The sequence below is a fragment of the Petaurus breviceps genome, unplaced genomic scaffold (assembly GCF_028583685.1).
Source record: "Petaurus breviceps papuanus isolate PSGF00001 unplaced genomic scaffold, PetGlider_PUasm1.0 90784, whole genome shotgun sequence".
NCBI lineage: Eukaryota > Metazoa > Chordata > Mammalia > Diprotodontia > Petauridae > Petaurus > Petaurus breviceps.
In genome coordinates, this window is record NW_027187345.1 from 3,945,780 (window position 1) to 3,951,531 (window position 5,752).

Here is a 5,752-nt window from a genome sequence, read left to right on the forward strand (position 1 = left end):
CATTTCTTAGGTGTCAACTTGATCACATTATTGAGTTTTTCTAGTCACTTTCCCTAATATTTGAAACACGTTGCATTAAAAAAAAAATATAAGTAGCTTTCAGCTTCTGCTTGTTGCTAAAGCAAACATCTCTGGGGGAGGAAAAAGATATCATCATTAACTCTTCCTACTAGCTAAAATCTACCTATTCAATCTGTCACTTGCAGTTTTTGTTGCTGTAGAACATGCATCTTTTGTGCCTGCAAAAGAGATTCAAAGCAATTTCACATAAGTAATTTGACATCTGGAATAAAACCTAACTTCATATGGCTTGTGAAAGTTAGAACCTATTGAAACTTTTATTCCAGAAGAGGCAGAACCAAGACGGTGGTGTAAAGGCAGGAACCCAACTTGAGCACTTCTAAATTCTACTCCAAACCATTTTAAAATAAGGTCTCAAATTAAACTCTGGAGAGCTAGAACCAACAAAATGTTGGGGTGAAATTTTCCAGCCCAAGACAACTTAGGAGACTGGAAAAAAGATTTGTCTAATTGTGGTAGTGGGGAACCTTGGAGCGCAATAGTAATCCAGCTGTGGGCCTAGGGGGTGGCTACATTGGCAGCACAGGGCTTCAGGAGCTCTCAGCCAATAGATGGTAAAGAGGTCAAACAGTTGGTGAGAAGAATATTACAGGGAGTCTTTTGCTGGCACTGTGAGCAGAATCTTATTGAATCACCCATATGTGGTTCTTGATCTAAGTCCCAGGGTAAGGAGGAAAGGTAGCACTCTCAAGCTTGTAGCCAAGGGGGCAGGGGGCAGTCCCTGGTCACAGTTCCAGGGCAGAGAAGAGGTTAAGCGACTTGCCCAGGGTCACACAGCTAGTAAGTGTCTGAGGTCAGATTTGAACTCAGATACTCCTGACTCCAAAGTCAGTGCTTTATCCACTATTCCATATAGGTTCCCTGATAAGCATTATCTGTAATATGGACAAACTAGAAACCTTCCCAGTAAGATCAGGGGTGAATCAAGGATGCCTATTATTGCCATTATTATTCAATATTGTGCTAGAAATGCTAGCTATAGCAATAAGAGAAGAAAATGAAATCAAATGAATTAGAATAGCAACAAGGAAACACAACTATCATTCTTTGCAGACACTATGATAGTATACATAGAGAATCCCAGAGAACTGATTAAAAACTAGTTGAAATAATGAACTTTAGTAAAGATGCAGGATATAAAATAAACCAACATAAATCATCAGTATTTCTGTATATTACCAACAAATTCTAGCAGCAAGAGCTAGGAAGAGAAATTCCATTTAAAATAAATGTAGACAATATAAAATACTTGGGAGTTCATCTGTTAAGGCAAACCCAAGAACTATATGAACAAAGTAACAAAATATTTTTTCACACAAATAAAGTCAGAAATGAACAATTGGAGAAATATCAATTGCTCATGGGTAGGCCAAATCAATATGATAAAAATGACAAGTCTACATAAATTATTTTACATATTCAATGCCATACCAATCAAAATACTAAAATTATTTTATAAAGCTAGAAAAAATTTAAAAAATGAAATCCATCTAGAAGAACAAAAGGTCAAGCATATCAAATAAATCAACAACAACAATAAAATCTGGGAGAAAGGTAACCTAGCAGTACCAGATCTCAAACTGCACTATAAAGCAGTAATCATCAAAACTCTCTGATACTGGCTAAAAAACAGTGATGGATCAGTAGATTAGATTACATGCACAATACACAGAAGAAAATTACCATAGTAATCTTGTGTTTGATAAGTGCAAAGTTCCAAACTGTTGGGATAAAAAATCACTACTTGACAAAAAAAATGATGAGAAAACTGGAAAGAAGTTTTGCAGAAACTGAGTGTGGACCAGCATCTCACACTATATACCAAGATAAGGTCAAAGTGTATACATAATTTAGATATAAACAGTGATATCTTAAGCAAATTATGGTAGCATGGAATAGTTTGCCTGTTAGATATTTGGAGAATGAAAGGATTTTGTGACCAGACAAGAGATGGAGAGCATTACAAGATGTAAAATACATACTTTTCATTCAAGTTTTAAAAAGTGTTTTTTTGCACAAACAAAACCAATGCAGTCAATATTAGAAGGAAAGTAGGAAAATGGGGAAAAAGTTAAAGCAAGTTCTCTGATAAAGATCTCTTTTATCACATATATATAGAGAGAACTGAGTTAAATTTATAAGAATATGAGTCATTTCCCAACTGATACATTTTAAGTGATATGAACAAGCAGTTTTCAAATGAAAAATTCGAAGCCATCTATAGTCATTTGAAAGAAATGTCCTAAGTCACTATTGGTTAGAGAATTTCAAATTAAAACAACTCTGAGGTACCACCTCACACCTATCAGATTAGCTAATATGAAAGAAAAAGAAAATGACAAATGCTGGAAAGGACATGGGAAAATTTGGACATGAATACACTGTTGGTGGAATTGTGAACTGAACAACCATTCCAGAGCACAGTTTGAAACCATACCCAAAGCACTACAAGGCTGTATATCCCTTTTGCCCATCAATATCCTACTACATCTGTATCCCAAAGAGATGAAGGAAAAAGGAAAAGAACTTATATATTCAAAAATATTTATAGTAGCATTTTTTATTAAGGCAAAGAATTGGAAATTGAGGGACTGCCCACTAAATGGGGAATAACTAAGTTGTGGTATATAATTGTGATGGAATTCTATTGTACTATAGGAAATGGCAAATAGGATACTTTCAGGAAAACCTACAAAGCCTTAGATGAACTTATGCAAAGTGAAGTGACAAGGAGAGCATTGCACACAGGAACAATGATACTCTACAATGATCAACTGTGAATGATTTAGCTATTCTCAGTAATACAATGCTTCAAGACAATTCCAAAGGACTTATGATGAAAATTCCCCAAGATGGAGAAAATGTGAGAAATCAGGAGAAATGCAATGGACTGAGAACTGGAAATACAGGCCAGGATGTTAAAGTTATTAAAGAAGATATTAAAAGCAGAGTGGTAGAGATTCCAGCAGACATGACATCCAGGGACCTCTGCCAGCTGCTTGTTACAAAAGTCATTATGTGGATGACAATGACTGGACCCTAGTGGAACATCACCCTTTATCTAGGATTAGAAAGGTGCTTTGAAGACCATGAGCTGTTAGCCCAAGTGGAAAACATGATGGGACGTGAAAGTAAATTTTTATTCAGGAAGAATTATACAAAATATGAGTTTTTCAAAATTCTGTGAATTTCTTCCCAGAACAGATAGTGACTTGATATCAGCAACCAAATGATACAGTATTCCCCAAACTCAATTTTTGCAGAATTTTTTAAACTCCAGCAGTTGTCCTGAAAATCAAAGTTTTTTTTACACGTGAAAGAGCTAGGAAGGAAGTCCTGGAAAAATTATATGTGTATTTGCAAAGATTAGTACTTCATTGCTCCACAAAAAGACCTTCAAAGGAGCCAAAGCATTTGCAGTTTTTGGCTGACCTGGAAGACAGCAATAGCTTTTCTACGATAGTAGGCAAGAAACAGTACCATGCCCCTACAGACTGTGGCTTTTGTAACAAGTCAAACAAAGTAAGGAATGAGACCAAAGTCCTGAGATTACTGCATGCTGAACATGAACAGAGCAAAATGTGTTGGATGATGGCATTTAGATTCCTCAAGTATGGCATGCTCCTTTATGAGAATTACAGAATTCCACAGCAGAGGGAAGTATGACTTTCCCCACTTCTCAACTCCAGTATGCAGTGTATCTGAGAACTCTTTTGTGGCAATGGAATTTTCCAGTCAAACAGGAAGAGTGATTGAGAACCCTGCTGAAATTCAGAGGGCCACTTTGGAAGTGGGCCATGCTTGGAGGAAATGAAGCACAAGGATCAATATCTTTGGTAGCCAAAGTCCCCTCCACCCTTCTACACTAAGCACAGTGATCCATAGGACACAAAACTGGTTTTATGAAAGGATCTGTCATGAAGAATTCTACTGGATTATTAAAGAGTAGGGGCTTGTGGATGGACTTTTCCTTTTTCATAACAGTCAGAGTAATCTAAAAGCATTTGGACTCACAATGTGCCAATCACCAGAAAATTAAAAAAAAATCCAGATATTACATTATAAGGATGAGGGACAGATGTTCTTCAGCTTTGATAACAGAAATACCAAAATCACTGAATCTGATACCACTTGTTGAATTCTACCAGCTAAATAAAAGGAATTTTGCCTTGCAAACTCAAACATCACTGTATCAGACTGGCCTTATGAGAGTTAACTTAAGAGAAAGTTAACACTAGAATGAATGAGGAGATTTGTAAATTGGTTTAAAAATTATATTCTGCACCTTGAGATTCTCAAAGGAATAGATTCAGGTGCTAACAGACCAAGATCCTCATGGTTTGTCCAACATCTAAGAGTGATCTGCTGCTGAGTATCCTATCATACAGTCCTCCCTTTGTGAAATAAAGGAAAGCATGTAGAATTGTGTACAAATTGGAGACTAAAGGGGAATGATTATCTTGATGGAGTCACTTAATAGAAACAGATTCTGAAGAGAAATCATTGGAAAAGGACTTTGGCTTTGGAATAGTCTTGATAATTAAAACTGGTGTGTTCATATTTTTTGTATTAATCACTTTTTTTTGCCCTCCTACTTTATTTTGGATATTGCATACAACCTATATGTGGTCATGATGAAACTTTTCAATTCATGTAGGAGCAAAAAAGTCTCTACCTGTCAGAATTAGAAGACCTAAAGTGTTGAGTCTCAGCATTTCTACAATGGCACTTTCTGCTGCCAGCTGATTGAAACAGTGTGAATTCAGTTCTAAAATTATAACTTCACCACCCAATGGACTTTGGAGATCATTTATGAGGTTTTTATCCTTAGAGAAATGTCTGGCATACATGTAGCATAATTAATAGACCTAATCATGAGATCCCAGTCTAGTTATCCAATTTCTATGTACAATTGTTTGAACATTTTGTTGTTAACATTTGTGTTATATTTTTTCCTCCAGTCAAATAGTGTCTATTCTTTAGGAAATTCATTGTTACATAATCACTACCAAATGGCCATGCTCAAGTTTCAAAAGAGGCAGGTTTCTATGAAAAATCACCATTGCTAATCATCTGCTTGTGAGGAAAAATGATAAATCCTTTTTATTTCTTAACTTTATATCTTCTGTGATCTTCAATTTCTTTCAGAAACACCACCATATTACCACCACCAGCACAGCCCAAGTTCCTGCCAACTGGAAAATGTCTCCTATGTTGTTTACTTTAGTGAATGTCCTGAATGTCTCAATGTTACAAAATATAGACATAGAACAAAATTAACACAGACTCAACCTGACCATTTAAGAGGTTTTGACCTTGTGATCTCTATCCTCCTGAGAAAACACACAAACACACACAGTTGATTCCAAGCTGATACAAGATTCTACTTTACTGCTTGCTTATGATAAGAATGGTTTCATTTTAAATGTTTAAAGTAAGTATTTAGTCATAACACAATTCAGTTTTCCTTTCTTTCTGATAAGCCAGAAAGATAGTGGCTATGGTCTTTCCCATGACCTTCCATTCCATGTCTCCCAGTCCTTGCCTGTTAGCCTGAACAAAATGGCTATTTCCCCCTTTTCTGTGCAGATGGGAAAGTACTTACTTGAAAAGGTATTCAGACTACTGTGGTGAACAAAATAGTTTTCTTTTAGAATAGCAGTGAGAATGC

General features: G+C 36.0%; 1 pseudogene; it reads left to right on the forward strand.

The window, feature by feature from the left end:
- Window positions 1–2,917: 2,917 nt before the first annotated feature.
- Window positions 2,918–4,290, forward strand: LOC138147258 (growth factor receptor-bound protein 10 pseudogene; annotated as a pseudogene).
- Window positions 4,291–5,752: the final 1,462 nt, after the last annotated feature.